This window comes from Octopus sinensis, linkage group LG19 (genome assembly GCF_006345805.1).
Source record: "Octopus sinensis linkage group LG19, ASM634580v1, whole genome shotgun sequence".
NCBI classification, from domain to species: Eukaryota; Metazoa; Mollusca; class Cephalopoda; order Octopoda; family Octopodidae; genus Octopus; species Octopus sinensis.
In genome coordinates this window covers 2,487,282-2,499,042 of record NC_043015.1, presented here as the reverse complement: position 1 = coordinate 2,499,042, position 11,761 = coordinate 2,487,282, and positions in this window count along the sequence as shown.

Sequence of the window (11,761 nt, the reverse complement as noted above, 5' to 3'; positions counted from 1 at the left end):
AAATGACGAATATTTAGAAATGTTTGACAGTGCTTCTTCTTCTGGAGACATGCGTAAAGTACTATCTTTGGTTACGTAAATTAGCGTAGTGTATATATATGTATAGCTGTACCAGCGTGTGGAAATATAAATGATTTCGGTAGGTGCGATTGTTTGAGATTTGCTACGTGTGTATATTTAATAACTGATTGAAGTGAAAATGTGTATACGAATCAGTTAAAGCGTTCGTGCTTTAAAACACAGTACCAAAAATGGCATAAGATATTTGTGAGATGTTGCTTATAACCGATGCATACAAAAGCAGTAAAAAAAGCATAGGGAAGTTTTAAAGAATGTTTTCAGGAGATGGACCGTGAGACAAGGTGGGAATATGAACATTTTTCGAATGATTACTCTGAGATTACGAGAGAAAAATGTTTGATACCAAATACTATGGAAAACAATATGAAAAGTTAGTGAAACTTCTATGAAACCTCGAAGCTTTGGTAAAATGTCAAGAAAGATAATGAAAAGAAAAATATGAGGTATGTTAGTACAGGCTTGAAACAGTGTGACAGAGGAACGACGAAAATTCGATTATGAAGTTTGTAAGGGTACATCGGAAAGAGAACCAAAGTACGAAGGCGAGGAGAGTATTCCATTGAAAGTAGTAATAGTGGAAAGATGAAGGTAGGTGTGGGATTGACGGCAGAATTGGAGATGACCTTCAAAGAAGAAAGTGTGTGACAGAGAAAAGATTTCCGTGGTGCTTGTTATACAATTTACGAGGTGGAAGACAGGAGATGTGACAAGATCGAAATGCGGAAATCTCAAAAGTTAGAGGACAGTTCGATGCATGGGTAAAGTGACACGTTGGTTGCTTACAGAAAAGGCGAGAAAATATCAAGCGTTAACTCCAAGGGTGTAATTACTAAGTTACGAACGATGAAATTGACGCTAGAAAGAGCCGCTTGTAATGAAGTTGGTTTGTTAAACAGGTGACGTAAATCGAAAGAACCGGAGCTGAACTCTCCCACAAAAACCCCTGCAGCAGAGATAATGGTGAGAGACAAACTGAGAATAGAGTATTGTCTGCTATACATCGATTGTCCATGAATATCAAACCTTCAAGTGTAATAGGTTTGTTAGCTTGAAGTGTTGGTTGCTTCGTGCTTCGGGAAGAATTAATCTATTGGAATAATTCTGGAGCCGTAATTTACGCTTAGAGTGACACGAAATCGTATTATTTCAAAGGCTATAATGAGCAAGATATTTCTCTGTTGTATTTGTCATTATACAAACGTCTGTAGGTCATGCTTTTGGTTAATTATGCCACATATTTCTATTTCTTTACTACCCACAAGGGGCTAAACACAGAGAGGACAATCACGCACATACAAACGGATTAAGTCGAGTATATCGATCCCAGTGTATAACTGGTACTTAATTTATCGACCCCGAAAGGATGAAAGGCAATGTCGACCTCGGCGGAATTTGAACTCAGAACGTAATAGCAGACGAATTACGGCTACGCATTTCGCCCAGCGTACAAAAGTTTCTGCCAGCTCACCGCCCTTATTATGCCAGATATTTCGAGGAAAACGACTGATTTCGTTTTCTAGCATATTTGCATTCGTATTGACTGATAAACATGAATGATTATTTTGATGTTATACTTATCTAATCGCGGTTTGAATATAATTGATATGATTAACGTAAAAATGCGTCCCGGATATTAACATTCTGTCCGTTTCTCTGGTATGGTAGCTCTAGTGCTCTATCATAACTTAAAAATACAGTGGAGTTTAATGCATACAACATTTGGCTGCCGTTCGTAGCAGTGTGCTATATTCTGAGATGGAAGCGTCGTCGTCAGTTTTTGTAAAGTTTACGATTACAGCAGCAGCTGTTCACTAACCTAACATAGTATTGCTCTTCCAAAACGAATGACAGTTATTCCAGTTAATTTGAAACAATTTCATATTTTGTTCTACTATAGGCACGTGGCCCGAAATTTTGGTAGAAGGGGCCAGTAGATTAGATCAACCCCATGACACAACTCGTGCTTAATATATCGACCCCGAAAGGATGAAAGGCAAATTCGACCTCAGCAGAATTTTAACTAAGAAGGTAAAGACAGACGAAATACTGCGAAGCATTTCACCCAGCGTGAAAATGCTTCTGCCAGCTAAAACTGTTTAGTAGTAAGCGGAGGGGACATTTTATGTTATCTAAAAATGAATGTCCGTTTATTTCAAATTTGTTTCCAATTTTCAAACACCGTGAGACTACTCACAACATTTACTTTTATCCACGTTCAACTAAAAATTAATATTGGGTAATCATTACATAAACTTTCTGTTTTCGAAAAAAAATTGAGTGTGTATTGATACACCAAAAGCGATAAATTATAGGACTCAATAGAAAAGTAGATTATTCTTTAATACATTACGACTAAAAAATTCCTATTCAGAATTGCTCGATTCCGATCATAAGTAGGTAAAATATGCCTGGTTGATTTCTGAATATTCACTGTAAGAATTTGGTTTGAAATACGAAATTCTGTTTGAAGTAAAGATTTATCTTTATATTATGTCGGTTAAAAGTGCGGAAACGGCTACTTCAAGTTCCCACTATTCATATCACCTCTGTTTCTCGTTGTACTATTATTATAAGACCATCTTCTCCAGAATAGCCGCAGTCAAATGAGTGAAACAAGTATTGTTTAAGCAATATTCCAAAATGATACTTTTAATTAATACTTTAAGTTAATTCAATTACTTATAATTGATGCTTTCAAAAACAATAACTGTGCATTTCTTAAGGCACCTGTTTTATTTTAAGTACATGTAAAGATGCTATTTAATAATAATATATATACTTTAGGTGTTCCCATTCGTATTTTCTTGGTATCACACTTGGCCAATAAATTTGTATCGTCAGAAAAAAATACAGCCGTAGTATAATTTCCAGTGAAGTTGAAACAAAATCGGTTGAACAGTATATATATATAGTCTTTTAATAATCTGCATCCTCTATTTAGTAGATTCTAACTGCATCGCTTTTTGCAGAAGAGTCACCACCCTAAATATAGTGCCTTGCATGTTATATCCTCCATTTTTAAATGCTGAGCACACTTTACCAATGATCTCTATATGTTGTCTAGTATTCATGAATAAAATCAAACATGACACATTTCCTGAGATCAATGTGACAGGATGTATATGATTGTTTCTCTGATAACAGCATCAACTTTTAACTAATCTAAAGTGCGTTTATTCTTAGTCTCTCCTTAACGCTAAGGTGGCTTTATTTCTCTTGATCAAGCTGCTCAGTTGCACATCTCAATCGATTAATTTTGGCAGTATTTTAGTTAAGGCTACGACTTTGAATCTTCCCGATGTCATCTCACATCGGTATTTCATATTGGCGAAAGGTCAAGTTCTAGAAACTTCTGGATATTTATAGTGGTTTTACACTTCTGTACCGGACAGGAGCATAACTTTTTTCCTCAATACTGCAGCTGCTTTGCATTTATCAGTTAAAATATGTCACATTGGCTGGCATTTCAGTTCCTCTCCAGTTCGGTTCATTTACGGGATGTTGAAAATCCAACGAAATGGCGAAACATCGATATCCATCGCTCCTGAATGGGATTTGAGGCGAGCTGTCTCAACTTTATATGTCGTAACTACTTCCCAATCATTGTCCTGTGGACACTTTAAAGGAAGTAAGAATAGGTATAGACTGCTGTGGCTGAAAGTACAAACCTGTGTCCGCTGGACGGGGCATAGCACATTGCTCTGACTGTGTCTGCACGCCAGTGTTTAACCCAAACCCTTTAAACAAGAGATTACGCGTTGTTCACATGGTTATGTGAAGCTGCTAGGGATTGCAGTCAATAACGGCCTGGAGTGGAATGCTGCTGGAAGCTTTTATGTGTAACAGCAGGGTTTGGGTTCTTGCCGCCAATCCTCAAAGGATAAGAATAAATTATTTTTGGCGAATATCTACTATTTCACGGTATGTATGACTAATAACCTCTATGACTAATACCCCGAAAGAACAATAAGTAAAGACATGGTCAGTCCAAAAGTAACACCTCTCCGCATTATTTTATGAAAATAAAGACGAGTTCCCACCCAATTACTATCGGTTTAAATATTGGACTTTGTAACTTTGACTCGTCAAAATAAAATAATTAAATCCAATATTACCAAAAGTAAAAAATGCTGCGATCACTTTTCCCTACTTAACAAAGGAGAATAACCTACAGGCTCATTTACTAATTTCTACATGGAAGTATAAATTCTGAAGAATATCATAACCGCAAAATTAGTCAATATTTTTTTTTATCCAAACGCCTTCCCGTAATAGCATAAAAAGCCCTACACCCGAAAATATGATTTTGACTCAAACGAGACCCTGTAAACGCAAGACTAAAACTAATTCATCGCAGGCAGAAGACACTTTAGCTAACTGTCAGCAACATTCTTGTTTAAGAATATGTTAGTACTCTATAAATGTATAGACTAAACCATCAAATTAACCTAACATTTTATTTTTTGTATTATAATTGAACATATAAAATCACTATCATATATAAAATATAATAGTATATTAAAATCAAAAATCAATATATATATATCACCGTGATCACCGTGACCGACCAGGCTATCAGATGTTGCTACATATCGGTGGTCAAAATGCGCTTCGCATTGTTTTAGCCGTCAAATGACGCAACCCCGCTGGCTAAGTGAGCAGGCAACAGACGAAAGAGTGAGAGAAAGTTGTGGCGAAAGAGTACAGCAGGGATCGCCACAACCCGCTGCCGGAGACTCGTGGAGCTTCAGGTGTTTTCGCTCAATAAACACTCACAACACCCGGTCTGGGAATCGAAACCACGATCCTACGACCGCGAGTCCGCTGCCCTAACCACTGGGACATTGCGCCTCCACACACACACACACACACACATATATATATATATATATATATATATATATATATATATATATATATATATATATATATTATATATATATATATAATATATATATAATATATATATATATATATATATAATATATATATATATATAATATATATATATATATATATATATATATATATTATATATATATATATATATATATATACATATATATATATATATATATATATATATATATATATTATATATATATATATATTATATATATATATATATATATATATTTACTCGTATATGGTGGGTTAAGCATTTGTGTGTATCTATGTATCGTGTTGTGTTATGAATTTATTCGTTTATTTTTTTTTTCCCTTTGAATATTATCTGTTTGCCAGAATAACAAAACGTGTACTTTTGAATTGTGTTTGGTTAACCATACATCTGCATGTGAAAGATACGTTGTTTTGTCACTTATTACAGAAATAGTCTCTTCCATTTACACATCGGCTTGAATCTGCGAGCAAAATTCTGATACATGTCTTGCAATGTGTTGTTGTTGTTGTTGTGTGTGTATTTCTAAATGTTTGAAATACGAATGTGTGAGGAAATATTATTTCGCTTCACTTCGTATTTCGTGAACTTTCCTTCGTTAAAGCTTATACTGACATTGCAGAATAATCAAATCCATTTTGGTTTTCTTTTTATGCATTATTGTTTCTGTTATCTTTCAATAAGGTTAGCTTATAACCCTGAAACTAAAACCTTCCTCGTTATTCATTAATTAAGAACGGTAACTGACAACTTGCACATTTAAATACCAGAAGCTACGCTGCATTTGCTAATTAAACATAAAACTAATTTCTACAGAAGCAATTCTAAGTTAACGAAGAATCATTAAAAAGTCATCTTGTACACACATGCCACATAAGCACATGGTATTTTAAAATTCTGCATCATGACGTCTCTCAATAGAGTTGGACGTGATGCGACTAGAGTAAAGACAGATGAGACGTTATCTATCGCAAGTTAAAAATATCATTGGCGGGATCGACATCTGAATTTTTCTAGGAAATATATTCCTTGTTTTCACATGACCTGATATAGCGTAACTTATATGAGAAAGAACAATACTCGCGAAGAAATACTCAGAGTTGTTTCCTGTGTTGTTTAGCACCTGATCAACGATGTTGCTTCGAGCACTTTATGAAAGAAATATTGCATGTATATAAACACTATTCTTTTTATGTTGTGGTATTTTGTATGAACTTATTCAAATTTGGCTCTATGTATAATATTCATTATATGGCATGTGAAAGAAAAACTTGTTACATTTGTTATAGATCACTACACCGTATAAAACCATGTTTCTTTGTCTTCAATATTCATACGTTTTTGAGATTTATTAAGGGACTAGCAGTATCGCCCGGCGTTGCTCGGGTTTGTAAGGGAAATAACTATATAAGCATTTTTAGAGAGTTATAGCAAAAAAATAGCAAACAAATGCATTAAAAATGGAAAAAAATGATGGTAAATATTTTTTTTAAATTGTTGACTCATCGTAGACATTTTTGGAGAGTTACTTCCCTTATATAATAGCGAAGAAAATGCATTAAAATGGAAAAAAATATGGTAATTTTTTTTTTAAATAGTAGACTCATCGTAGACGCGCGCCTCGATATGAATCACGACTATAAGATACCCGGTTTTGGTTAAACTGCACCGCAAAATATGGGAGTAGTTAGGAATCTAAATCGTAGGAGACAGACACACAACTTGACGTTTATATATAAAGATATATAATCGGCTTCTTGTGTCGAGCTTAACGTCTATATAACCAAAAGGACTGCACATTTTGTGGGGTATTAACAGGAAAATTAGAACTTTTCTACCCTTTATTTGTCTCTCTGGTCGCCAAAAGTTAAAACTAGCAAGATTTTAACTCACAATATAGATAAGAAAGAAAACTACCTAATCAAACCATAGAATATTTCTACACCATCATCTCTACACATCCAGAAACACAATATATTATACTGAGGCACATTATATTTTCATGAATTTTATCAGTTGTAGTTTCTTCTATAATAATGTTATATTTTATTGCATTACGTATGGAAATTATTCAGACAAATATTTCGTTTCACAGTTGCTAATAATTTTCTGTATATGTGATTAAATCTTCCTACGATACGAGAAATCTTTTATCATATTCAGTATTTATACCTGTAAATATCTATGGCTGTGTTGCATCCTGTGTATACAAACACTAGTATATGCAAAAACGTGTGTTATTATGTTACATACATATATGCATACACACGTGTATGTGTGTATGTCTTAGCGTGTGCCTTTCATCAACGTGTCTCTGTCTGCATGTTTATCTATCTTTGCTTTACGCGTATATGTATCAATTTACCTATCGGGTGTATTGCATATGTAGTTTAATATTGTCGGATATTGACTAAAGTGATTGCAGATAAAATTTCTGCACATGAAACAATGAGTTACAGTGAAGTGAACCAGTTATTGTTTCCTGATTAAGATCATGATGATGATAGTAGTAGTAGTAGTATTAGTAGTAGTTTTAGTAGTAGTAGCAGCAGTAGTAGTAGTAGTAGTAGTAGTAGTAGTAGTAGCAGCTGTAGCAGTAGTAGTAGTAGTTGTACTAGTAGTGGTAGTGATGGTGTTGGTTGTGGTGGTGTTGCTGTTGTTAGTTATGGTGGTAGTAGTAGTAGTAGTAGTAGTAGTAGTAGTAGTAATGGTAGTTGTTGTTGTTGTAGTTGTAGTAGTAGTAGTAGTAGTAGACATGTTAAATTTATAAGACAATCATCTCATTTTGCAATTGAAAATATAAAAGACACCTTGTGAATGTTGCCAATTTGAAGTACTGACTTCACATTTATTTTCTATTGTGTACACGATATAATCACCTTTCATGCACACAACATACCCCCATATGCACTCAGAAAGACAGATACACGTATGAATTATGTACGGAGCTATATCTGTGTGTGAATTCATACGTGTATTTATGTATGTATACGTGATCTGAGCTGAATGTGAAAGGAGAGGAAACCATAAGTAACATCTAATTACACATGGCATCGACAATAAAATTTTGTGTGCGAGACACAAGCTATACATTTAACGGACAGTTGTATAGGGGTTTATTTCATATATTTATAACCGAAAACGGAATTATATTCGTATTTCAGCGATCTATGAATCCGTGTGTGTGTGTGGTGTTATTCTCTTGTTGTTTAATGTGATCACAAATCGTTAATATCTTGACAGAAACTTGGAAGTTAATGTGGATTAGAAAACGAAACTCAAATTTATTTTACATCTTTACTATACCTTTTTCGTGATCTTTCTTTAATCATATCTGCATGAATATCACGTTTTATGATGTTTCTTCAGTTATTTTTTTTTTCGTTGACGTAGTTACCAGAATATTTCGTGTATCAGGTTTGGTTTCCAAGTATTTCAGGAAACTATGAATAAAATCTTCTTAACGTGTTTCAATGACAATTGTTTATCATCTTTTCATTGCAGATTTTGGATATAGAATTTTCTTTAGTTGTTCTATTCTTCTGTGCTTTTATGTCGTGTCATGATCTGCCCCTAAAACCATTGGGAGATTATAATCTTGTATGCAAGAAATATAAGTTGATTTTGTTTTCTATGCTCTCATAGCTCTGAATACAAGTACCGTGGAACATATGATGGAGTATTATTACTCAATGTATTTCACTGTCTCGCTCTTGATAGTTACTGCCTGAAATAAAATAAATTATTAAAAGCTTTCTATTTTCACTTTTGTGGACATCAATAAAATAACGAAACGATTAAAACGATAGCTAGCATTCGCTCTATTTTTCATGCTGTAGCATATATCGAAATCAAATTACGACTCAGGTACAATAAGAATAAAACAAACTTAAAATACCCTCTTATAATAATGATGATTCGGTTGAAAATAAGAGCAAGAACATAACTTTTCTAATGTTCATATTTCAGACATGAATATCCTTATACTTCAGTTTTGTTTTTTTTCCTCCTAGTACATTTGTAAGTATTGTTGAGATATTATAATTTATTTCATCAATAGTACGATGGTAGTGAGGAGGCGATTTCCAGAAGGCGTTTATAATTTGTTTGAATCGACAATAATCAGAAAATAATAGCAACATACTTCTGTCGTTGTTCTGTCGTGCATATTGTTAAACTACATTTAACTGTGACAAGTTTTCTGAATAATAAACAAATATACGGTAATACTGACTTCAAATTTTTGGCGCTTTTGCGTGAGAAGTTATATCGATTATAGCTGACAAAGGCTGCGAGCTGGCAGAATCATTAGCACGTCGGGCGAAATGCGTAGCCCCTTGTGGGCAATAAAGAAATATATATTGACCCTTGTGTTGAACTGGTATTTATTTTCTCAACCTCAGAAAGGATGAAGAGCAAACTCGACCTCCGCAGAATTTATACTCAAACATGAAAACAGATGGAAAGATGCAAAGTATTTTGTCCGGTGTGATAACTATTCTGGCTGCTCGCTGCACTAATATACACAGAAATACTAACCACAATAAAACATAAACAACTATATATTGTTAGTGGTGGTCCTCGATCTTCTAGTCGAAGCAAAGAAACTTTGTCTCGGTCTTTCGTGTTTTTTGTGTAGGCTGGTGATATCAGTGACACATAATTCCTAAGGAATATCTCACGAACTCGGATTCTGCATATTTTATTATCCCTGCAATGATGAACGTATAGCATTTAAATAACATTAGCATTTGAATTGAAATTTTAAATAATTGTAACTATCACTGGTATGATTCTGCGATGATTCTGCGAATCGTTTATGATGAAGACTTCCCCTCCATTAAATACTACTATATTTCAGGATTTCATTAAATTTAATATGAAGTTATTCACTTAACCAAATATTGCAGGCGCTTCTTCGTGCGTTTACACGACATATTGTTATTGTTCTCGCCACTTGTAATAAACAAAATATTAGATAGGGCCCCTAGAGTTTACAGGTAGTGTACTGCATGCCCAGTCTAAGCCTCACACATAACTCTCCAAAACAGTAATTAAACTGATGCTTAAATAAAACTGAAGTTACAAATTCTCAAATTGCTTTTCAATTAAATCGGAAATATGTCATTCAAATAACATTCAACGGCAATATACTGAAAAGTATAATAGGAAATAAGTCAATGCAGGCAAGGAACTTCGTATGTCTTTCTTTAGTTTTCATCATCGCCACAATCCTCAATTTGTTATCACGAATCGACATTTACATAATTTTCAATCGAATACCATTTTATGCTTTTGGCACATTAATTGAGCTTGTAATATTTGACAAATATTAAAATCACTAAAATCATACACATGAATATTAACATGTAGGCATTTTTATTTTACCGAAAGAAAGGAGATTAGAAATCGTTTGTTTTCTTTCTTTTTCACTATGAATGAGACTAACGGTAACAGTACACATTCACAGTAAAGAATAGATTCACTAATTTTTTTTTTTATTAATTTCTATAACATTTTGTAGTATTTGAATTTGCACCACAAAACAATGTGCTCCAAGCAGTGGAATACTAAATTAAACAAGTTATGCTATTTATTATGTAATCAATGTGTAAATACGGAAACCTTAAGAATAAATTAATATTCAGCAATTAAAGCAGGCAGAGCAATATGTTACTCTCTAGCCTGTATTTATGGTTGACATTGACGAGTGAATGAGCTGTTGCCATGAACAATGGTATTCCTCTGCGTCTGGGGCAAGTATGCATTGGTTAAAACTGGACAACGGACAGGAAATTTCGGACGACTGTACTCCACTAATCTTGCATGATAAAGATGTGGTAGTCATCAACTTATGATTCATTAGTGTAACTGACAAGTGTAATATACAAGTGTAATTACTAAAATGAAACAATGCAAAACAAGTTCGCCATATTAGCATTGTTGTTGTGAACCAATTTTAACAGAAGCCACAAGCATATAATTTAGTGTTGTAATGGACCAGGCTAATTTTACTATAAAGTAATACACCAATCATCTAAGTGTGCAATAGTGAGCAAATAACGACTAAATTACTCTCTTGTTAAATGCAAGGAAAAGTATTGTATTAGGAGATCCCTTTAAAATTAGAAGATGATACTGTCTTAAGTGTTACTGGGAATATATTTTGATCTATCAGTACTGACAAGGTGTAAAAAGTCCTTGCATGACTTTCGAAATGCAACACATCATTTTACACAGGAAAACACAGGAATTCTTCCGTATGAAAGCTGATACTAATTAGCAGAAAACTCAATAGGTTTCGAGTCAGCATATTCAAAACTTAACAAATTGGTACGTCTATATTGTGTATGTCTATCTGTATGTATGAATATACATGTATACGTTCTTATGCACAAGTAATTATGGGGTACTTTAAAGCTGTAAGTGTATTCACCGTGTTATAGACTGTTAAACGCAAAATGAATTCACACGAAATTTCTCATCTCAAGTGACTATCACCTACTTGATGAGTAGTATCCTCCACTGGACATATTTTAACAAATGTAGTAAAATATTCTCTGATTTGAGAATTCGTTACAACACTTGAATTTGGTTTCCGTTATATCACGCATCACGTGTGCCAAGTGTATTCTGACACAGCCACGATGAGTATGTATATATATATATGTAATATATATATATATATATTATATATATATATATATATAATATATATATATATATATATATGTATGTGTGTGTGTATGTGTGTGTGTGTGTGTATGTGTGTGTGAGTGT